We start from the raw sequence: 25,820 nt of genomic DNA, 5'->3' as shown, positions 1-25,820 counted from the left end.
TTAGGTAACTGGCCAGGAAAGATGAAAGCATATGCCCACGAAACAGTTGTACTTGAGTGTTCACAGCTGCTTTATTCATGATAGCCAAAAACTGGGAGAAAAAATTCACATGGCCTTCCATAAATAACTGGATAAACCAATCGTGGTATATTCATACAATGAAACACTACCCAGAAATTAAAAAATAAAAAGGAATAAAGTATTGATACATAGACATCATGAAGGAATCTCAAAAACATTTTGCTGACTGAAAGAAGCCAGGACAAAAAAAGATAAACAAAACACTAGATAGTGTAAAATCTCATTTATATAAAGTGCCAGAGGTGGGGGGATATCTCAGTTACAGTAATAGAAAACAAGTCAGTAGTTTCGTGGAACAGGGATAGTAAGGGTAGAGGAGTAGGGAGGAGGAGGGGGAAGGGAAGACAGGAGTGCGCAGCAGGGTGGCTAACTGACAAGGGGCTTTGGGGAACTTGGGGAGTGATGGAGTTCTTTGTCTTGATTTTGTTACTGGATTATTGGTGTATATAGTTGTAAAAAGTCAACAAACTCTACACACAAAATGCATGTGTTTTTCCTATATCAATTATACTTCAATAAAGTTGATTTCAAAGATTGCTGTGAACAAACCCCAAAGCCTAACCACAAGCAAGTTTCAAAAGGTTTTATGGATCTCCCCACTTCCCGCAGGAACAGAAAGACTTCCAATATGTGTGGCACAGAACATATTTTCTTCCTATTATTTAAAAGGCCTTTACCGCATGATTGTTTCCTTTTAGATATCTCTCTCAGATATGTACCAGGTAAACTTAAAACTGTGCATGTTTTTTTCTTGCTTCAGACACAGTTACATGTGAATTACATGTTATGAGGTATAGGTATGTAAACAACTTAACATCTTTGATCCTTAATTTCCATATCTGTAAAATGGGAATAGACCATCTCAGGATACTTGGCGGCACCAGTTCTTTTCCACTGGCCAGTCTCCCATGGAGGAGATCCGTAGGCAACAGCCATGGTGCCCAGCCCAAACGGCATGTTCCTGAAGCCCCACTTCCATGAGGAGTGGCAGCTGCACGTAGCCATGTGGTTTAACGAGCCGGCACAGAAGAGCCGCAGACATGGGGTCTGGCAAACCCAGGCACACCTCACGGCCAAGTGGACCCACCAGGCCCATTGTGAGGGGCCCCACAGTGAGGGATCACACCGAAGTGTGTGGCAAGGGCTTCAGCTTGTTAGGGTTACAGGTGGCTGGCATTCACAAGATGGCGGCACGGGCCATGGGGATCTTGGTGGATCCAAAAAGGTGGAACAAGTCCACAGAGTCCCTGCAAGCCAACATGCCATGCCTACAGTACTGCTCCAAGCTCGCCCTCTACCCCGGGAAGCCCTCAGTCCCCAAGAAGCAAGGCAACTCTGCTAAAGAATTCAAATTTCCTACTCGGACTAGTCATGCCCAGATGGAATGTCTATAAGAACAAGAAGACTAGTCATGCCCAGATGGAATGTCTATAAGAACAAGAAGACTAGTCATGCCCAGATGGAATGTCTATAAGAACAAGAAAGCCAGAGTCATTACAGAAGAGGAGAACTTCAAGGTGTAGCCAATCTTTGCATGGCCCATGCCAATGTCAGGCCCTATGACATCCAGGCCAAAAGGCCAAGAAAACTGCATGACAGGAAGCTGAAAAGAAAAAATAAAGTGCCACTGGTAACTTGTAATAAAAAAAAAAAAGTTGGGAATAATATTTAACTTATATGATCAATATCCTTCCAATGTTATGCTAAGCACAGCAAAGTTATTAATAAACTTAATAATTTCATGATTGTCTGATACTTGTACTACTAGGGAAATTTCAAGAACCCAGACTGCTTCCTCAAGAGCTTCCTTCCAAGCTAGGATTATATTGAACCTGGCAAGGAAAACCCACCAACATTTAGTTTATAGCTATGCTGACCTCAAATTTGGAGAACAGGTCTACAGTTCTAAACATGTATCTCAATACACAGTCCCAGTCAAATCTCCTTTCACAGAATACAAATTATTTTCTTGGCAATCTCATCATTTATTGCTTCACAAACTTCTCTCCAGATTTCTTCTAAGATAGAGCCAACTAGACCATTGTTTTCCACATTTTTTTAAATTGTGATAAAAATACACATAACATAAAATTTACCATCTGTATTAGTTTTCTAGGGCTGCCATAACAAATACCACAGACTGGATGGCTTAAACACCAGAAATGTTATTTTATCACAGCTGTGGAAGTTGGGAAGTCCAAGTTCAAGGTATCCAATATGATTTCTCCTGAGACCTCTCCTGTTGGCTTGCAGATGAACACTTTCTGGTCACTTTCTTCTTCACTTGGTCTCTGTTCATGTGCACACATTTCCGAAATCTTTCTGTGTCCAAATTTCCTGGTAAGGATACCAGTCAGTTTGGATTAAGGCTACTCTAAGGGTTTCGTTTTAACTTAATTACCTCTTTAAAGCCCTATCTCCAAATACAGTCATATTCTGAAGATATTGGGGAGTTAGGACTTCAACGTATTAATTGGGGGAAGGAGGACCTAATTCAGCCTGTAACACCATGAGAGCAGAGCTCAGTAGTGTTAAGTCAATTCCCAGTTGTTGCACAATCCATCTCCAGAACCCTTTTCATCTTTTAAGACTAAAATTCTATGCCCATTTTATTTTATCTTTTTAAAGATTTTAATTATTTATTTGACAGAGATCACAAGTAGGCAGAGAGGCAGGCAGAGAGAGGGGGAAGCAGCCTCCCTGCTGGGCAGAGAGCCCAATGTGGGGCTCTATCCCAGGACCCTGGGATCATGACCTGAGTTGAAGGCAGAAGCTTAACCCACTGAGCCACCCAGGTGCCCCTCTATACCCATTTTACAACAACTCCCCATCCCCCCTTCTTCTCTGTCCCTGGCATCCACCATTCCACGTCCTGTCTCTATGGATTTGACTATCCCATATACCTCATTTAAGTAGAATTATACAGAATCTGTCTTTTGAGAACTGAATTATTTCACTTAACAAAATGTCCACCGGGCTCAGCCATGTTGTAGCCTCTGTCAGAATTTCTTCCTCTTTTTTTATTATGGCTGAATAATAATCTGTTCTATGTATATACCACTTATTATTTTCTCATTTATCAATCAGTGGACACCTGGATTGTTTTCACCTCTTGGCTGTTGTGAGCAACACTGCTATGTAGATGGGTGCACAACTATCTCTTCAAGGTCCTGCTTTCAATTCCTTTGGATATATACTCAGAAGTGGACTATCTGGATCATATGGAAATTCTGGTGGAGTTCTTTAGGAGTTTTCCATAGGGACAACACCATTTTACATTCTCACTAATGGAGCACTGAAGCATCACCAGTTTTTCCACATCCTTACTGATCATTCTTTTCTATTTGTTTGGTTTTGGTTTTTTGGTTTTTGTGGGGTTTTTTTTTTTTACAATAACTATCCTAATGGGTGCTAGATTTGCAGTCCCCTAATAATTAATGATGTTGGGCATATTTTTATGTGCTCATTGGCCATTTGTAGATTTTCTTTGGAGGAATGCCTACACGAATTCTTTGCCCTTTCTGAATCAGGCTAAATATTCTCTTCACTACGACCAACAGTAAGAAATATACGTCCAGCCTAAGTGTGAACTTAGGCCCATGGGCGTGCACACAATCACACACCCTTGCTGCATCAGATTCACCCTAATATTTTCCATTCTGTTTTTCTTTTAAAATGCTGGTCACCCTCTGCTAAACTGTTTTTACAACTGACTGATGGATTGCAACCTAAAGCTTGAAAAACAAGCTAGGCCCTACGTTTCTCCACCCCTAGATAGGAGTTCTTCTTCTTACCTGTACTGTGCTGAATATCTTCTCTCTGTCCTGCACATATATCCTTCACCCTACTGTACTCTCTAGAAGGCTGACGTCTGTGAACCACGTTAGTGGACTCCTGTGACCTCTGACTTCCTGTTGGGTTTGGCCAATAAAAACAACTGCAGGAGAGCTGGAGGAAAAAGAAGATGGAGCGTGTAGGACCCTGCCCCACCCACCGCCACTCCTCACAGGTAGCCTCTCTAGGTTTAAATAAACAGTACTTACTCTCATGTCTCCAGGCCTGTGAAGATAACAAACCCCATTATTAGTAGCTCCCCAAGCCTACACTGTCCCATGGTGGGTCCCCAAACCCTGCCCACACCTTCATAAACAGTCCTTTCTCAAACTCTCTTCAAATTCTCCTGTTTGAGCCTGCCATCCCTTTCTTGCTAGGGCCCTAACTTCTTAAATATAGATGGTCATTTTACTATCCTCTCTGCTTTTTTTCATACTTACAGTTTTAAAAAATGAAAAAGTAAAAAGAGAACAGTTACGAGGAATCACCCTAAAGTAGAGATGGTCCTTGACTTACTATGGCTCAACTTACGAATTTTCAACTTTACAGTATAAAAGCAATACTCATTCAGTAGAAACTGTACTTTGAATTTTGGTATTTTCTCAGGCTAGCAATATGCAGTACAATTCCCTCCCTGACAGTAGTGAGCCACACCTTCCGTTATGTCACATGATCACGAGGGTTAGCAACCGATATACTTAAAAGTATTCTGGGCCCACACAGCCATTCTGTTTTTCACTTTCAGTACAGTGTTCAATAAATTATGTGGAATATTCAGTAATTTCTTGTAAAATTATTTTTGATGACTTTACCCTACTGTAGGCTAATGGAAGTGTTCTGAGCACATTTATGATAAGCCAGATTAAGCTATGATATTTGGTAGATTAATATACAGTAGGTTAGGTGTATCAAATGTATATTTGACACAATATTTTCAATTGATGATAGGTTTATTGGGCCATAACCTCACCGTAAGTTGAGGAAGATGTGTAACTAGAAGTAAGGCAGGTACAGTTAATGCTTCACCAAGATCTTGACTCTCTCTGTGGTCACTTGGCTTGCGTCTAGCCACAGCCACAAGATGACCGGTATTTGTTGTCTTGTCTTTGTTTTGTGTTTCTCTATTAGCCTCAGCTTACCTGTTCACTTTCCCCAAATTTACTAGTCACTTATATTATTTCTAATAACCAAACTTGATACATTTCCCCTTCCATAAAACAGAGGCCCTTCTGATCATGAGAGCCCATGCAACCAAAGAAATTAAAAGTGATTGATAAAGGGAATGTGAATTATACCTCTAAAATGCCTCCTCTTTTTGCCCTTCCACTCATGGTAAAAACTTCTCTTGGTATTCTCTCTTCCATTAAAAAAAACTTTGTTCAATTCCATACAAAACTAGTGTTACTGGTTTCTAGACATGTTCTCCCTGACTTGGATCCAGACAGGAGAAAAAAAAAAAAAAAGTAAGGAATTAAATATGTCATTTTCAGGAACAGTTTTTTTCTTACAGGTTTAGAGTAGATCCATAGTAGAAATGATCTTGCGTCTACCACCTTCCAACCAATAGCTTTTAAAACTCACCAAGAGGACCGATGTCAGCAGGAGGAGTAGCAGCGGCAAGCACAGGAAGACAAATGGAAACAGGAATGGAGACTGATAGAATGACAGAGCTCACACACTGGTCTCGAGAAAAGCCAGAGAGAACAAGAAGAGGAATCTGACTTATTTTAGAGAGGTTTTTCCTCCTAACCAACTCCTTTCCCCTTACTCAGCCCAGGGTCGTTATAGCACACTGAGATTTTAAAAAGTGCATTATCTTTTCCTCTTTCCGTTTCTCTTGTCTATTAAGACCGTTGGAGGAGTGGAAACCCTTGATGGCACTAGTGACACAGCAATAACCTCAGGCAGACTTTGATTTTCCTAGGGAAAGGGATTTATAATTGTCTCCTTATTGGTTTTTGCTGTTTACAGGAGAGAAATCCAACCAGCTATAAATCTCCTTAGTTCAACATGACATCCCAGTTAAATATAAGTACTTCCTTAAAATACATTGCCATGATAGGACATGTAAAACACAGACATCAACTCTCCTTTTTTTTTCCTAAAATCTTGGTTCTTAAAAAGCAAAGATTTTCTATACGGAAATCAAGTTGCCTGTTGAGCACTTATTACCAGCCAGACATGGTTTTAGAGCCTTGGTGACCAAAATAAAATTCTGACCTCAAGAAATTTGTAACCAGTCAGGGGAGAGAGGTGAAGAGAGAAGTAGGGACCAAAGCGTGTGTGACAGCAGTCCCCACAAGGGTATGCAGGTACTGTGGAAACACAAAGTGTATCTACTCCGATGAAGAAGCCCAGGCAAGCATTCTTAGACATTATCTGATCAGGTGAGAAGTAATAGACCACTAACATTTACTGGGTATTTACTTGAACCCACGTATGGTTTTGGCTCCCACTCATTTAATCTTCATAAAAACCCTGAAAAGGAGATACAGTCACCGACATCACTGTTGTCATCATCGTCATCACCATCAAGGTCCAGGAGAGCAAAGGACCGGGAAACAGGGAGCCAGGATTCCAATCCAGGCAGTCTCCTTTCAGAGCCGCGTTCTTAACTAACCACACAGAAGAGACTTCCCGAAGAAAAGAAAAGGGAGCAACATGAGCAAAACCCAGAGGGGGTAGGAAAGCATGTTCCATTTGAGGAGTTGAAATTAGAAATTCCACAAGGCTCAGCAAAGAGCCCAAACGTAGTAAGAGGAAGAGAGAGGGGGGACTGGAGATACAGTCAGGGGTCAGATCACAAAGGGCCATTAAGGAAACTGGACTTAACCTGAAGGCATTGGGGAGCCATTAAAGAGTTTCAACAGAGAAATGATAAGGCCAGACTCACATTTCAGAAAATCACTCTACGGGGGTTTGAAAAATGGATTGGAGGGAATCAAGACCTGAGGCAGGAAGATCCATTAGGACATTTTTGCACGAGTCCGTAAGAAAGCTGACAGCACCTAAATAAGGAGTGATGGTGATGGGGGGGCAGGTGGAATGGTGTGATGGGAGACGGAGAGAACGGAGAGAAACTGGAAGTTAATTGGCTGCAGGCACGGAGAGGGAAGGCGGAATTGGGATGACTCTGCGCTGTCCCTCGGCCACAGGATGAGTGCTAGTGTCATCTGAAGACAGGGAACACAAACCCAGCAAGGGGAGGGCCCGGGGCTCCTGAGCTCCGCGAGTGGCACACCCACTCTACATGACCCTGGGCGCACTGGGCAGGATGGTCCAGGAGACGGTCACATCCAGTCATCAGGAGCAAGGGCTGCACTATGGACACTGATGTGCGAATTCCCAGTCTGCATATGGAAACCCAAGTTGTGGGTGAACACACCCAAGAGCCAGAGGAACTGACAAGGGAGGAGGACCTAAAGCCAAAAACAGCTAGCACCACCTTCTCAGGGCCACTGAGAGACAGGGAACTCAGAAATGATGCTGAGAAGCCACTGCCAGAAAGGCAGCTGGAAAAGTCACAGAATATGTAGTCACAGAAGCCGAGGGAAGAGAACGCAGAAGAAAGATCTGTGAGACTGTTTTGCAGGAACCATCACAACAGGCTATAATTTCCTTCTGTTCCAGGAAAAAAAAAAAAAAAAAAAGCCTCATGCTCAGAATTCACAGGACTCCACAGACTTAAAATGTTTTATTACTATGTGAATGACATTTGTGGGGCGACTCAAGAGAATGTTCGACTTTAGGAGCTACTTCTGTTTCCTCAGAGTGGGATCCCTGCAGCCATTGTGGCCACGGATACTCTCGTTCAGTAAACTTAAAAAATTCATCAGTTTTTCTAGACTTTCTCTTTTCATGGTCCCATTTAATTTCAGTAACAGGAGAGAAAGGATCTATCGTGTACTTCAAATAGATTGATCATAAGGTTGTCTATATGAGACTAAAGAAAAGCTATCAATGACATTTTATATAGATTTTAGACTTTTCCATTCTCCTGTCAATGTTATTTTACCTGTTTCAGTCCCAAAGGAAGACTGATTAGGTTTAGTTATATAAATTGAGTCTTTGATGCCTTCAAATCTTTTCTGAAAGAGAGGTACTGTAGTAGCTGGATAGGAAACAATCTGGTTGACAATTCTGCCATGAAGTTACTGAACATTAAGACATTTTGTTGAGGTGTACTCTGTACCAAAAATAGAAGTATCAAACTACATCAATTATACACACCCATTCTCAACTGCCATTGCATAACCCTGATGGCTGTTTCCTGGAGAAGAAAGAGAGGTGATAAATACCTCATCTTTGAGTTACTAAAAATATCTTTCCCTATTTGAAAAGAGAGTCAGTGCTTGTATTTTGTAAATCAAAGAGCGTAAGAATCATCTTACTCAGGTAAAGTTTGTTAAGAGAATTCAGTACCGACATTAATTTGTCAAAATATGCTGAAGACTTGGAAACAGGTTGTGAGAAGAGGGTTTTCAGCAGCTGCTGATGATTTGCTGGGCGTTCCGAGCAGTCCTGAGGGAGCCAGGAAGGGTTTGGGGAGGACAGAGGAAAGAGCGGGAAGATCGCAAGACGTCGCTGCCTCACTTGTCCTTTCTCTTCTTTTGTTTACATCCTCGTTCATTTGTCCCCATCAAAGGTATGTATTTTGGGTGACATAACTGCCAGCCTTTTTAATAATATGCCATTTGTCGTGATGAACAGGAGATTTAATTCCAAACAGCCAATGAGGAACTGTTGGGACGATCCAGACACTCTGTAACCCCAAGAAATGACAGGATGCCTACGGAAGGGGCAGAGTGCACGCAAGAGAGGAGACACTCTGTGGGAAGATGGAATATTATTTGGTCATGTTGGAAGGAACAAGTGGTCTGCTGTACATTTCAATCCCTCCTAGCGGAGTGCTTAAATTTGTGAGGCTTGCTGTAATAAAACCACGACACATTTTTTTCCCTTAGTCCTCCACTTCCTAATCTTCCTGCGTTCTGACTTGGCTCTTTCAAATTCAGGCCTCCGTCTTGCCCTAATCTTCCTGTGACAGCAGCTTGTAAATTTCAAGCTCTTTCCATTCGCATTTGCCACCCACCCTGCCATCAACACCTCACTCACTGATCCTTGGGTTTCCAGATCTGACCTGGCATAACCTTGAGCAGACTTCTGTGATTGACAGCAGTTGCATTTATAGTATTGTTTCTCAGAGACAGGAAAAGACCAGAAGATTTGCAGTGGCAACTGCCAAGGAATTTTATGTAAAGAATTGTGGGTTATAGGAGCTTTTCTGACTTGAACAGAAACCAAAATTCAGGTCACTCCTAAGACACATAAGCCACACAGCATGCTGTGACCTTTCTGAGTTTTTTCCAATTTTATTTATTTATTTATGTATCTGGTTTTGTGTCGTCATTTCCCTGACTCTTCCAATCTGACTAGTACTTTCTGGGGTGGTGGGTGGTTAAGAAGGAGGTTGTGCAGGTATCATCAGTCTGAATTCCCCTCCCCACGTCTCCCCTGTTATTTCCTCTTCTGCCCCTTTCCCCTTATCTTTCCAAATCCTTCTTTGTCCTAGTTTTCCTTTATCATTTCTCACCACTAACCAAGACTGCAAGGCAGGGGACTAGGGGGAAACAGGAAGATGTGACTGGGTGGGCACTGGATTCCAGTCCCCGCACACATCAACACACACACACTCACACACCTTCACCAACAAAGCTTCAATCAGTTTCATGTGGGACGGGGGAGGTGGGGGCCGGTGGGCGTGGCAGAAGGTACCACTTTCTGGCATTTCAACCAGAACAAAAGTCACTGAAATACAACCTTTTCAAACTCAGGGTGTTATCATGGACATTACTGGCCATATCAGTAATGTTGAAACATGACTCAACATCACAACTGATCCCAAGTGTTTTCAAATACCCTGATGACAGAATACTGCTGGCCTTTCTGCTAATGCAAAGACCAGAGCCTACATCAGGCATATACAAATATTTTAGGTTGTTCTCTTTGTAAATAAACATTTGACCAGCAGCTCTAATTCTGAGGGCATATGTCTGAACCTGTAATGCTGACATAAATTTTTAGACTGCTGTTTGACGAGACCCACGGACTTCCAGAGTTTCTTCTTCTTCTGTTTTCCTTTTGGGTGCAAGGGATCTTTTAGAATCTACAAAAGATGGCCTTCTCTGTGTAAAATCAGGAATACCCGCTGTCTTTCATCCTTAGACTGAAAGAATGGCTCGTGCTCAGTGATTAACGAACTCTGAATTAGGAATAGATCCTCCAAGGGGTGCTATTTTGTATTAACAAGGCAAAACATGAGAGTGGAAGGTAGAACTATGCTCTCTCAGCACTGAAATGTATGTCACCTTTGTCCCTATTATCAAGAAAAAGAAAATTATTTAATTTATGTATATGTTTTCAGATTTTTCCCTTAAACTTCAAAATGCTGTCCTTCGGGTAATTATTGCTTCACTGACCAAGTAAAAAAGAGAAAGAAAACAGATGCATATCAGGCAAGAGGACAGATATCATGGAAGGGGCATGCAAAATTGAGAATTCTTTTTTAAGGCATTTTTCACAATACTTTTCTGGGTGAAATCACTCGTGCTACTCCTGGACCACAGTTCCTTCACTGAGATAAATAAGAATAATTAGGATTCCGAAGTTGGATATCCTGTTTACTCTGAACATTGCACACCTGCATTTCTCAATTTTACCTCTCATCACAAAACCACCACAGCACGACATTCTATTACTCTATTTCTGGAATAGGGAACAACTACTCCATTTCCGATAAGATCATCCGTGTTCTAACAGAAGTCCTTTTGGAGAGGGGTACAATCAGCTCAATCGATTTCAAATTTCTCTCCCATTTTCTTTCTTCCTTCTCAGCATCAGGTTGAGATCCTCCATTTTGTCCCTTTCGTTGGCAAAACACGAGTGTAGCCTGGACTGAGGGGACTGCGGTTGCCAGGGTGACCCAAAGGACCGGTTACCACACACATGATCTGGCAAACAGAAGTTCCTCAGCCAGACCCAATGTCAGAAAAGAAGATTCGCAAACTCGCCCAGGGCAATGCTGGTGTAAAGTTTCAGATAAATGTTCAGAATTAACCACCTCCTGTTACTCCTGAAGTACAAAAATAACTCCCTGAAAATAATTTTCAATTTTTTATCATCTTTCTCAGTAATCTTTCTCTTCTTCTTAAAAAAGAAAAAAAAATACTCATAGTAATAAAGGAAAGAACATTCTTTGCTTTGAGGGGCCTTCAGAACAGATTTGATTCATATATGCAGGAAACTATGTAGATGCTTAACTGCAAGAGGGTTTAGAAGCCACCATTTTCATTCCTGAAGGATCAGAATCAGCCACAAGGTAGCCTGAAGCTCGAGTTGCCACTTCACATCAGTGGGTCCAACACTGACTTGCAGAATCTTCTATTAATATGTTGACTCTGTGTACAACTTTAAGACTCCACAGCTACCATACTTTTAAGCCTTCATTAGGACAATCACTGCCTGGGAACACAAGAGAGAAAAGAGTGGAGATGTCCATCATGCAGTGAGCAATCCAGTTCTCATGTTCCCTCAAAGAACTACATTTTGCTTTTTGCTTTTTCTGGAATTTTGTGCAGGTTTGTTCTACTTCCATAAAGCAAAGGTTTAAAAAAAAAAAAAAGCATATTTGCCAACTAGGATATACTAGATTTTCTTCACTTTTTACATTTGACAAGTAGCATTTCAACTTAAACTGAATGGTTCTTTCAATATCATTTAGATTAATTTCAGTGATAATTGGGTAAGGATTGCTTCAGTTCAAGAAAAACTTGGAACAGTTTAATCATACCACTGCCTGTTTTTAAATTCAAAAAAGTTTACTTAACATGTCAAGATTTAAAAAAAAAAAATAGTATGTTCAATTGCTATCTGGAGTGGTAAGCATTTTATATTAAATATAAATTGATTATCAAACATCTTTTTTCTAGGTATTGAGTCATTATTTCCTTTTGATAGCTGTGCCTAAGATTAAATTTTAAAAATACTTCAATTTACCAAGTACTCAGGTGTAATAATTTTCTTAGTAAATACATTTATTTCAAGGTCACCTTGATAAATATAACAACCATAAAAATTTATGGAGATAGTTGAGGATGTTTGGAGAAAGATTACTGCCCGGAACTCCCCAATCATAGTATCTGAATCCAAAAATAGTTTATTCCAAGACCTAGAGCCACTTCAAGAAGTCCAGGGTTCTTGGTATTATAGCAAGGATTTTCCTATTGACATTCTGTCACACTATGTTTGGAAAAAAATAAAACAGGGGAAAAAATAGCATTAAAAAGTAGAATGAAAACCATTTGACAGATGTTTCTAGTTTCAATTTGGACAGTTGGCACTAGAGATAAATATTCATACTCTATCTCATCTTGTTTGACAAATCCTAAGATATGTTGCTTTAAACACCAAATTCTGGTACTTAGGAATTTTCATAAGTATGACTAGATCTTTTTGTTCACATCAGACCAGAAACATATTTGTTCATTTTGTCTGCATCATAGGTAAAGTATTAATCCATATCAGATTTATTACTACATTTATCCCCATTTAGTATCAGTCCTGTTGTTGTCTTTCTCTGTACTATCTCTGCCCCACAGACTGTACCTTCTAGATACACCAAAGAATATGGCTTAATAAAAACTACTACCACTACCCCTCCAGGTGACTGTTTAGTGTGTAAATACGTTTAATGTAAAGTGTTTAGTGTGGAAATATTTCCCTAAAATGGCAGATCCTGAAACTATCCACACCAATGGGATGAATTACTTAGAGTAGAAGTGCCTGTCAAATGGTCTCTTCCAGAATCACTCCAATATTTCAATGTTACACTTAACTTTTAACAAATAACCTGTATTTCTTTTTTTTAAATATTTTATTTATTTATTTAAGAGACAAAGCACGAGTAGGGGGAGGGGCAGAGAGGGAGAAGCAGGTTCCCAGCTGAGCAAGGAGCCCGATGTGGGACTCGATCCCAGGACCCTGGGATCATGACCTGCGTGGAAGGCAGACACTTAAACCAACTCAGCCACCCAGGCGACCCTAAGTATCTGTATTTTGGTAAAGTGAAATTATCTTCAAGAGATGCTAGGTACATTTTTTTATGTTTCTCATCCAAGGTGATCACATTCTAGCATTGCTTCTGACTATATCTGAGGTACTTAAATCCATAGCTAGACAGTGACTCGTTCAAGAGCCTCTTTTCAATGCAACCTAAGACATTGCATATTCATTAGGGCTACACAGTATAAAGGAAGAATTACACAGTAACACACTGCCAGGGTTTAGCTATTTTCAGTATCAATGACAATTCCATCTCAAAGGGTTTCTTAGGAGGAAGCACTAATAAATGAAAAATTAGGCCCTTGGAGAACATAAAAATGGTATGGACTTTTTTTTGGTATGTACATATTTATTTAAAAGTATATCATTATGTTGCATACATCTCGGTTATCTGGCCTCAATAATTCATTTTCAAAAATAATCATTTGTGATTCTGTAAGAATAATGGCCATTTCCTTAATAATCCATTATTCAGACCTATTGATTTGGCCTTCTTAAAGTTTTTAAAAATTATTTCCTTTTTCACCCGTGGGGAATGGCTATTCTTATAAGGTCTCCTGTACTTCATAGGTGACTAAATTCTGGTTCTTTACTTTTCTTGTTAGAGACACAATTTTTTTAAGGGAGTTATTCCATTCATTGTATATTCTCCATCTTTAAGTAGATCAATTTCTCTCTACAGCATCTTTTTTAAATTGATACACTGACCTTGTATGGATCTATCTCTTCTCTCTATACCTTTTTCTGGAAGCCACTCTAATTTTTCCATGCTTTATCTGTCAGTCATATATCTATTTTTTTTATCTTGTCCTTTGCAATTCTAGTATACTTTTCCCTTGGACATAGTTATATAAGATTTCTTTCATGAGAACATACTGAATGCTTTGTTTTTGTAGTATGAAAAAGGAGTTCCATAGAAGGGCTTCAGGAGGTCTAGAAGCCCTATGAAACTTTACACAAAACCTATATATGTTCATTTGTCAGCAGGGGGGGGAATCCATTTCAAAAATTCTCCAAGGGTTTAGGGAGACAAAAGAGCAATAAACTTCTAATGTAGACAGTACCCAGGTACACCATGTACATAAGCCACCACAGTTCCACCAGCCTTGGCTGTTCTCTCTCCAAGCAGTGGCAACATTTCCCTCAACTAAAAACTGAGGGCAGACTGACCCAGAAAGACACCTTCTCTCATACAAATGTTGAGGTATAACTAGTTACTAGTTCCAAGGTATATCTAATTGACCCAACTCCTCAGGAATGTGAGCTTTTTATGAACAATAACCAGCCCCATTTTTGCAGCCAGGGCCAAGGGAGAGAGTTTTGGGAATTCTAAATTAGAACTCAAGTGAGTTTTCTTATTCTAAAAATTCCATAGAAAAAGTTATATGGAGTCATTTTTATGCTGCGAGTGGCTTAAGAATCTACCCTTAGCTATTTCCAAGGAAAACACACTATCAGTTCCAACCTGCTTTCCACTTAGGTCCTGCCTATGTAGGTCATTCTAAGAAAAGGCAAGGAAACATTTTATTTTGTTGCTTTTAGCTTTTCCTCTCAAAGATCATCATTTGGTTACTCTGGCTATATAACTCTAAGCCAAACCTGTTTTCCAGAGTCATATTGAACTCTACAGTTTTTCTCTGTCTAGATATTCACAAGTTTCTCTCTTCCTACCTCTGCATCCCTGCCTAACCCCAGGCCACAGTGATAAGCCCTCTCTCGCTTCTATTTCTTTCTATCCCTTGCATTGTGTCTGGTCCATACTGAGTTCTAGAGATATTTGCTAATGCAAAAATAAATGTAACTGATTTTAAAAACCAGTCTTTTATTTAGTCGTTCTTTATTGAGTATTCTTTTAAAATATGTAAACTGAATTGTTGATAGAGTAAGACACACAAATATAGTTTTAGGGCACCTATTTGGTTTCTTGTTCTGTTAATGTGCTTAAACATTTCTTAACACAATTTTTCCTAAATCCTCACGTAACAAGCAGAAAATATGAATGTGATTACGAATTTCTTAGGTTGGGTCTACTTGATGTACTAGTATGTTAAAAATGGAGCATTTCCAATTTAATTTCTGGTATAGATCAGAGAACATTGATCACAGATAGCCCCAATTTCCCCAGTTTCCTGAGTGAAGTGTTGAATTACTTATGCAAGTAATTACTTATGAATTACTGCTTACTTATGCAAGTAAGCAGGATGCATTTTGACATGCAAAAGAAGAGGTCATTGGCTAAAGCCAATTTTGTGACCCTTAGTCCACCCACTGAAGGTAGAAAAAGTTTGAGATTTGAGAGACCATTAAAGAAAATATCTTCGGAGAAAGGTGTTGGATGCTCTGGCATTTTCTTCCCTCTACCTTAGTAGGGGAAAGAAAGAAGATGCTTTCCTCTCACCTCAAGTCAGGTAGGAGGAGATTGCCATTCTCCTCTAGCAACCCAATAAACTGATCATGGAATCACTCAGGGAAAAAGAGAAAAAAAAAAGCCTACAAGGGAGAAATTGGCTGAAGTGACTGATGGCAGCCAAGAAAGCAAGCTTTATTGAAAGGAAATTGGGATAACATAGGAGTAAAGGCAAGAATGTGTACGCACTTTGCACAAATCAGATGTTGGTCATGATGAGAGAACAGGCTAAACCATATTAAGTATTGCCAAAAGGACTGCTTGAAAAGGTGATATGACTCTCCCAGGGATGAAGATGACGGACTTATATGACCTGAGGCAAAGGGAAAAATTAAAAATAGCCAGCTGGAAGACAGAAGACTCAATGCCTATGTCACAGGAAGTTTACTCAGGTGTGGCCAATGGGATGAATTTCAAAGAGACCCATAAAAGTGCCCCTTTGAGAAAAAAAAAAATCAGCTTTAAACAACCACTAAGACCAGAGAACCCCATTATCAGACCAAGGGATTTCCTGAATATTCCCTCTCTTCCATCCCCCTCATAACCATGGAGGAACAAGACAGCCAAATGCGGTGGGTACAGACGGAGGAAACAGAAGATAAAAGAGTTGTTCTCTACCCCTGCCTGCCACAGCAGACCCTCAACCAGAACAGGTCCAAGCTGGTGAAGGGGAGAAGCCTTAATTTGATATAAAGTATAAAGTTTGCTATTATATGGAACTTTAAAAGAATTGTTTTTATTACTAATGGGGCTAAAAGGCTTTTGATTTTCTGGGAGGAAATGGGCAATTTATGGACATGACCCATATTTCATTCAAGGGAAAGGGAAAATCTACTCAGAACAAGTTTGAATGAGCAAAGGGACTGGGGAGCACTTTTCAGTTTCATCATGCTTCCTATGAACTCCTGTTATTTCCACAAATAATTGCCTCATAATCCAAAAGTATTCTCTGAAGTCCAAAATGGAAATGTCAGTAATTTGGTAATGTCAGGATGCTTGAAATGTTTCCTCTGCAAAATGGTGCTTCATTCACATGACCCAAGGGTTGCTTCTAAATTCTCCATCTAGCAGTTAAGGAGACAACTGATGATAAGGTCTCCATATTCAACCACAAAAATCTTTTTCTTGACTTTAGAAAGTATTTTTGCAACAATATAAATAAATAACCCCTAAAAATTTGCACCCAAATATTTTAATATTGACTCTTGTTAAACGGGTCTCATGTACATTTTTTAATTATTTGATAGGCTGCATTCAATTTACCAGTGAGCACAGGAACATTATATTCTAAATATCTTCTATAAGCAGATCTCTAATTGAGCAGGATGAAGTAGATTCTCAACATGTTAGAGATGAACAAATAGGAAGCATTTTTAGATGATAGTGATGGTTGGTCTAGAAATCATCTAACACATCCTAAATACAGAAAAAAAACCCTTAAGAGGTCATTCAAAAATGGAATGTAAGAAGGCTACGTTGCTCATACTATGACTAAACTTAGTCTCACCATCCACCTGATTGGTCATACCCTCTTAAAGTGAAAAGCAGATACCCAGATGTAAAATATGACAAATTTTCCAAAATCATCCTAAAATGAATAAGGTGCTAAATACAAAGGGTCCTTTCATTTACAACAGTAATTCCAAATAACATCCCTGGGCTACATGACAGAAATCGGGTAGATGAAAAATGAGAATCTCTCAATTCGGTCAGTCAGTCTTTTAAATCATACCACACTGATCATTTACTCTTCCTGATTTTCCTAGACTCTGGCACCTCTGTGTATTGGTCTTGATGGAGACTTTGTTTTGTTGATTTACGCACCTGCCAAAGTTCTTCCATTTCTTTAAGGCTGAGAAGATTTAAATTCCTACAGATAAGGTTTCTTCACCTTATATGCCTAGTTAAGAAACCAATCATCAGAAATGAGTGGAAAACAGACTAGGTTGGAATATGCCTATTCAGCTGTCACTGAGCCCATAGGGAGAGAGCTGGGATGGTTCCCATACCTGTTTGCATTCTCCTTTGGTTATTCTTGGGCTACTGTCACAGGTCAGCCTCCTGGCCAGCTTTGCTCAAGGACCTCACCTTGATATGAACATCTGCCTGCTACGCTCCTTCTAGGTTTATGCCAACACAGTGCCATCCAGAAACTTTGGCCTTCTACTAAAATCTCCTTTGCTCCCAATGAAGCATCTAAAGGCATCTTAAGTTTGACATGATCTGGATTCTTCCTGTAGGCTCTGTAACATGCTCTTCTACAGTAACAATCTGCCCTCCACTTTTCATTTACTTATAAACTGAGTCAGATATACCCATGGATAGCCATAAATTTGTCACTTACGCAAACACACATACTCTTTCACAGGTGTACTAATAATAAAACCTATTTAAGCACCATCCCAAATGCTGCCTTCTCTCTCTAGCCACCATCCTCCAACCCTGGCCTCTACTACTTCTCTTGCTTTCTGCGGGGAGCTTCCTTAACAAAGAAAAGATCTTCCAGTGGTAGAAAAAGCCAATGGATGCTCCATACATATCACCAGTGGACGAGGAGAAACCCCAGCCTTCGCAGCAGTGCTCGAAGTTCACAGGAGTTAATTCCTTTGGTTTAGACCAGTAAGATCAGGGGAGATGGGAAAGAGCTGTCAGAGGAATGACCATATATCTGCAATCAACTCTTGCCTCCAGTCTCTCTGGAGACATTCCACATGACCTAACCACCCTACACCTCCTTCATTGCAGTTCCACAATGCACCACACTGGACGTGCTTTTCTTTCTTGCTTTCACGCCTGCTTCCCTGAGATTGAACCTCCTCATAAACCATTAGCACTTATCTTTTGTTTTCTAAGGAATCTACGTGAAGAGAGTATAAAATAAACTATTTGCCCTGGTCAGGCTTTTTTTATTATCTGACAGGTTCTTTTTGTTTTCTAATGTTTAAGGTTTCTGTTTTATCTGCTAATTTGAGGGCAATTTTAGCTTTTCATGTGGTTCGCTGTGCTTATAAATGTGGGTCTTGAAGATCTCAAGATACCATATTTTATCAATGTAGCATATATTTTTTAATCATTAATAATTATTTTTTCCAAGCTGACTTAAACTTAATATTCTCGAGTTCAAGAAAATGAGGAAGTTGTTTGGAACGTCAAGAAGAGGTTCTTCTGAGATAATCAGAATCAGATCAAGACTGAATTTGCTGGAGCGGATGTCACTTCATACTTCTCGATTTGTGTGCGTGCGGATTGAACTGGACATTTCTCCTTTTTATGTCGCATCGAGTTGTTCTTTAAATTACAGAATTAAATGCTCAAAGATGAAATCTTCAGAGTTACAATGTCGCTGAATCAAATGCTGTAAAGATGAAGTAGCTTTGCTGTTATGTCTGTCAAAGCCTTCTAGCTATACTTCACATTTGGTGCCTTTATATTTGTTCTTCTATTTCTATTTTGTTAAATAAAATGTTGGAACATATACCAAGAAACACAGATTGTCCATAGCAGCATGAGACTTAGGCTGTGGTTGGAAATAATTTAAATTAAACATTACATGAACACTGAAGAAGTTTCCAACTTCCCAATTTAACTTGTGTATAAATTATACCCCCCCCTCAAAAAATATAATACAGGAATATTATATTAAGGCATCTATGTATCTAAATATATGTAGATAGATAGATAGATAGTCTGTATTTGTGTATAAATTATATTTTAAAGGGGATAAAAATTAAAATATCCTCATTTTTTAACAAAAAGATTACTAAATCCCGCCAGAATAAAATACTAAACATAGAAAAATCCCTAGAACATAAATCTTGCTTGAAGAAATTACCTTACTTAAAATATAAATTATGCTTTTAAAGAGAACTCTTACCCAAAACATACATCCTATGATCAGATAAAGGGCATTCAATGATAAGGATGTAAATAATCATGCAAATGCTTTTCCAGTTGGGCAACTAGAAGTATTCATTTTATTCCACAGTCCTCCAAAATGCTGTGTTGCTTATCAAGTTTTAAAATAACTGCTTCCGTGTCCACATTTTGGCAGCCACAAACTATGGCGTGACTAGAACTTTGCTCATGTTACTTTGGATTCACAGGCTGTGTCTAAATGCAGCCTCTGAATTGGACCGCCTCATACAGAATGTAGCCAAATTGGTTGCAGAGATCTTCATCAAATGTTAAGATATCAAAAAGATCCAATTATTAAAGACATTTTCAATCTATAGGCCCACACATAGTCTAGGCTAAGGCCCAACATATCCCACAGAATGACAGAAAACATTTGGAGGCGAATACAGCTCTTAGAGTTGGTAACAGATGACCCTGATCAGAGAGTGGCAGGAAGTAAAAACTCATTTTTATTCATTTTTCTAAAACTCAGCTGTGACCTAATCACATATCGAATTACCAGAGAAGTTTCCTAAAGAAAATTACCTCCAGCCCGATTACAATCCTCCTACAGGGACAAGACACCAGAAGAGAAAACAGTAGACACATCAATAGGAAAATGTAATGAATAATTTTATGCCCATAAATTCGATGACTTAGACTACATGAACAAATTTCCAGAAAACGGTAATTTAACTAAACATACTCAAAAAGGATTAACAAGCCAAGTAGTCCCATAACCATAAAGGATATTGACATAGATTTTAAATTTTTCCCACAAAGATAACAATGGGCTCAGACAAATTCTACACAATTTTCAGGGACTAATTCCAACCTTACACAAACAATTCGAGAGAAGAGAAAAAGCAGCCCAGAGGGGACAATCCATTTTATGTGATTTTATAAAACCCTGACACCATAAGCAAACAAAGACAGTAAGAGAAAGGAAATTTACAAGCCGATCTCACTCATACACATAGATTCAAAAATCCCAAATAAAATATCAGTAAACTTAATTAACCGCTCCAAACCAAATATACTCCCATCAACTCAATTTCTGTCAAGGACACAGAGTTGACATGTGGTTTCAGCTTCAAAAGGTAACGAGCTTTAGAAGTTTTCACTTCATTACAAGAAGAAAAAGGTGGACAAACTGAAAATCGAAAACTTTCCTTGGATCTCTCAGATAAGAGTTTGCAAGACAAAATACCACCCAAACCCTACAGGGAGGCCCATCAGAAAGAGATGGCAGCCCAGACTGGCTTCACTTGAGCAGAAGTTGCTAAAACCACAAGCCAATAGCAACAATAAAATGGTAATTTTGACAACTGCCGAAAGAGAAGCGTGGACTAACATGTGAGAAACTCCGAGGGGAGTTTCTTCTGGGGGCAGTCTTTGGTCCCCCTGGATTTTAATGGGCTTCCTCTGCAGGAATTCCAACAGGTCTTACTTGAGGATTTGAGAATTGGACAAAAATCTCCCTGTGGTTCTGGCAAGCGGAGGGGAAGAGTAATCCTTACAAAATATATTCAGAGACCTCTCCATTAAATAGGGCCACTCTCCAAGGCAAAGTTCTTTGCCTTAGCACAGTTTTGAAACCTTATCCCAGACACGGGAACGGAAGCCCTCTCCATTCCAGCCCCCCTCCAGCCTTCTTGTCTCACTCAAGGGGGGAAAAAAATCATAAAACTACGGTGAACAGGGACAGGGCTTCAAGGAAATAGACTTAAAATACAACAGCTGGGGAAGGGGTAGGGAGCAGGGAAAATAAAAAGCAAACCACTGGAGGACAGAGAGAAATAAGTATGAAGACCATAGCCCCTGAACACAGGCCCACTAAAAGACTCAGAGTGCATCAGAAGATTACATAAAGCTTACTGGGGCTGGTGTAGTCAGTATAGCATGTGACTCTTGATCTCAGGGTCATGAGTTCGAGCCCCATGTTGAGTGCAGAGATTACCTAAAAAAGCATTATAGTCTGTTTCCCTTCCCCGCCCCCCCCCACCCACCACATCAACCAGGCTTCAGTATAATAACAGTGGATTTTAGCCATAAGAGCAGCAAGACACAGCCTCTCTGTGAGGAGAGGTACTTAGGGAAGTTCCAAAGCCAAGAGCATAGACAGAAACAAGGATGCTGGAGTAATGTGAAACCTCCAGAACCATAATTACAACAAACATTAAACACACCCCAGCTCTTAGCGAGAGTAGTACAAATCCACACAGTAAAGGCCTATTAAATTAGTTACTATTAAATTAGATACAATATATTCTACTTACAATCACAAAACATTACAAGGATGCCAAAAGGCAGGGAGAGAAAAGCAGCTATCTGAAGAGAGAAAGCAGTCATCAGAACCAGACTTGGATATGGCAGAGCTAATGGAATTATCAAACAGGGAATTTAAAATAAGTGCGATTAATATGTCAAGCGCTCTAGCGGAAAGAGTAGACAATACGCAAATTCAGATGGGTAATGTTAAGTGAAGAGGTGGAAACCTTAAGGAAGAATAAAAAGGAAATGCTATAAATTACAAACACAGTAAAAGAAATGATGAATTATCTTGATAAGCTCATCAGTAGACATGACACAGTTGAGAAAAGCAGCAGCAAAGTCGGGGAAAATAGGCCAGTGGAAACTTCTCAAACTGAGATGCACAGAGAAAACAGAATGAAACAGAAAAGAACATGTGAACACAGTGTGACAACTTCAAAATGTATAACAAATGAAAGATTGTAATATCAGAAGAAGTAAGAGAAGGAAGAAGCAATAGTTGAACTGGTAATGGCCCAGCACTTTCCATATTCATGACAGGCAGATACTAAACCACAGACCCAAGAATCTTAAAAACACTGAGCAAGGTTTTCTTAAATATCAAGAACAGCAACAACAGCAAACCATCTAGGGATGCTATATTCAAATTACACGAAACCAAGGACAAAGAGAAAATCTTGAGAGAAACCAGGAGAAGAAGAGTAAGTAAGAGTAAGAGTAAGAGTAAGCATCCCACTGTGACAAGTTCTACTTAATGCTTGGGGAAAAAAATAAATAAAAGTACTTGAAAGGAAAAAAGAAAACTCTCATGATTCTTAGATAATACAATTGTACATATAGAGAGAGAGAGAAAAAACCCAGACTTAATGATAAATTAAGGTTTATAATATTCTTATGAAAAAAATTACAAAACTTGATCGGGAAACAGAAAAGAAGATCTAACAAAGTTGACAGATGTGCCGTGTCCATGCATATAATGACTGAATCCTATAAAGATGCCATTCTCCTGAAATTCATATGTGGACTAAAGGCAATTCTTACCAAATTCCCAAAGGTTTTTGGAGCTCAATAAGCCAATGCTAAACCCTGCATGGAAGATCAAGGGTTAAAAATAACTGAGTCTGTCTCCTGACAAAAAATTGGATGGGTCTGGGCTCCTGGGTGGCTCCGTTGGTTGAAGAGCTGATTCATGGTTTCAGCTCAGGTAGCGATCTCGGGGGCCGTGACATGACATGGCCACAGGCTTTGCACTCAACAGGGAGTCTGCTTGACATTCTCTCTCCCTCCCCAGTGCCCTTCCCCCCAATCACATGTTTGCCCTCTCTCTGAAATAAATAAAAACTTTTTTTTCCCTTTCCAGTAAAACTTTTTTTTAATTATGTTCAATAACAAAAACAGAATGAGTTAAGTGCCCTATCTGATACCAAAAAATATTATAAAGTTATATTAATGAAGGCAGTGTGGAACCAGACTGTAAGAAAGAAAAATACAGGAATGGCATATAGAATCGACAGGCAGATACACACTTACATATATAAACTTGAGTTGTGAAGTAGTAGCACTCTAGATCAGAGAGGAAACGTTTCAATAAGTGTCAGACAACTGCTTGCCCATATGTGGAAAAAAATGAAGCTGAACCTCTATATCACACAATACACAAAAATGAGTTCCAAGTGGATTAAAGACTTCAAGAATAAAGAGAAAAATGATTAAACTTTTGGAAGATAGTCAACTGTAGAGAATGTCAATGATTACGATAGTCAGAAGCACTACCTGGAAAATGTGCTGCGTGGGGGGAAAAGTCTGAAAAACAAACTACTGCCAAATTTCAGTCATCATTAAAAATAAAATTATGTTTACTGATGTGAAAATAATGAAGTCCAAATGAGCCTGAGGACCCAAATTTGCAAAGATATTCCTTAAAATTTAGGGGTGCCTGAGTTAAGCATCTGCCTTCCACTCAGGTTGTGATCCTGGAGTCACGGGATCGAACCCCACGTCAGGCTCCCTGCTCAGCAGGGCATCTGCTTAACCCTCTCTCTCTGCCCCTCTTCCTGCTCCTTCTCTAGCTCACTTGCTCCCTCGCTCACACTCTCTCTCATAAATAAATAAAATCTTTTTTGAAAAATAAATAAAATAAAATTTAAACTATTCTGTCTTCTGACTCTGGGGAAGGTTTCTCTTTATTCGCTCTTTATACAGAGAATGCAGAAGAAAAACACCGTTGGAGGAGGTAACTGAGGGTCTCCCACTGCACAAGTTCTTCCTCGAAAACTAGAATGTTCAATACAATAGCACCGGCAGCTCCAGATGTAATGGAAAAATGCAGTCGAATTTGCCAAGGAAAATTAAAACGACCCCATGATGGTGGCACTGGCACTTTAGATCCCTCCGTAAACTCCTGATTAGCTATAGTAACAAAGATCAAATGAGCATCGGAAGCAGATTTAACTTTTCAGGCTTCAGAGCATCATTGCCTCAGTGACCTGGAAATGCACACATTACCCGAGATGAACAAAGAGATTTAACTGAACAAATATTACAAAGAGCATGAGAAAACTGTGAAAGTTTTGAAGACGGGCTTTTAAATAAAACAATTACAGGGTTGATATGGGAGGATTTCTGGTTTTCTTGCTTTCACTCTCTGGTTCTCTAAAAAAGCAGTATGTTTTGAAAAGTCATAGGCAGTTTCCTCGGCACCTTTTGACATTAGCTATTGTCTTTCTTAATTCCCTAAGTTCCCGCTTTTCAAAATTTACACTTGTCATCTCTCACTCCATTGTGTCCCTGACATGTGTGTAGAGATGGAGAGACTCCAAACCCAGGCAGACCCAAAGATGTGTCTGTGTCACTAAACACAGTACATTGTACTCTATTTTTCTTTAGTTACAGAGTCTCTAAGAAAATGCTCAAAACAATTATGTTTCCCTTTATACAATAAAAATAGCTTTCTGTATTAAGCTGCTGCACATGTTGGGGAGACAGTGTTAGCTTTTTACTAGCATTTTCCTTGAACACACATCTCTGACTGAAACTCTGAACTTCACTTCCAAGATACTACGAATCAGCTCTTTTTACTTCTCTCATTTGCTTCCTTAAACAGTATTAGTTATTCTCTAGTTACTAGAAGGTCTGGAACTTAGGAAACCAAGTACTACTGTTCCATTTCTCCTGCTTCTCTCAAAGTCTAAGGTTTAAAAACAGAATAACAGCCTTGGCTAATGGAAGCTGTCCTTTGAGTCCAACGTCTATGTTAGCATTTAAGATTACCAGGCATTGCATTTAAGTAATTACAATGTGCACTCCTAAATTAGGAATGGCCCCTACCCCATAATGCAGACATTTAAGTTGAATATTCAAAATGGCAGCTTTATAGTTTTGCATACTTTACCATGTATAATTTTAAAGGACATTAATATGCTTAAATGGTTGTGTTTGAAGGTTCAGCTACCATGAGGAAATCTCTTTGGTTTACATATTATTGTAATAATTGACCGATTTTAACTTTATTTGGTATTTTAACCTTTGCTGCAATAATCCTAAACCATGCTGATTTTTGTTTTCTGTCACATTTCAGTGATTCTTAACCCACCACGCTTTCATAAATGGGTATACATAAAGGTCACACCTCTCTAGGAAAGGCTTAAGATTCCCTTTCAAACAGAGAAATACTAGACAGAAAGCCTAAGTAAAAAAGGTGGTGGTCAGGAAAACAGCTTTCTTTGCCATAAAGTGAACAGAGCTTCAAGGTTACTGCTTCAGGTCTCTACCTGTCCATTTGTGAGGTTTTGTTCTGAACTCTTGCCCAAATTGGCCGTTGGAAAATTATCTATCTCTGAGCCTGAGAATTAAGTCTCCAAATATTGATAATCAGCTCTGTTAATTATTAGGGCAGTGAATTTGTCTTCTGTGACAACTGCCACAAATTACCACCAATGTAGTGGCTTAAAACAACACAGATTTATTATCTCATAGCTCTGGGAGTCAGAAGTCCAAAATGAGACTCACTGGGCTAAAATTAAGGTGTCAGCAGAGCTGTGTTCCTTCTGGAAGCTGTAGGGAGAATCTATTTCCTTGCCTCTTCCAGCTCTATCTTAGTCTGCTCAGGCTGCTCTAACAAAATACCACAGACAGGAGAGATGATAAACCACAGAAATGTATTTCTCACAGTTCTGGAGGCTGGAAGTCCAACATGAGAGGATCAGCATAG

The 25,820-nt window shown here is 39.4% G+C and overlaps 1 pseudogene; it reads left to right on the top strand.

Annotated features, from left to right (window-relative positions):
* Nucleotides 1-982: 982 nt before the first annotated feature.
* On the top strand, nt 983-6,580 carry LOC101684299 (annotated as a pseudogene).
* The last annotated feature ends 19,240 nt before the right edge of the window (nt 6,581-25,820 follow it).

The sequence above is a fragment of the Mustela putorius genome, unplaced genomic scaffold (assembly GCF_011764305.1).
Source record: "Mustela putorius furo isolate JIRA1106 unplaced genomic scaffold, ASM1176430v1.1 tig00537350_pilon_pilon_pilon, whole genome shotgun sequence".
Classification (NCBI taxonomy): domain Eukaryota; kingdom Metazoa; phylum Chordata; class Mammalia; order Carnivora; family Mustelidae; genus Mustela; species Mustela putorius.
This window is presented reverse-complemented; position numbering and strand designations above follow the sequence as displayed.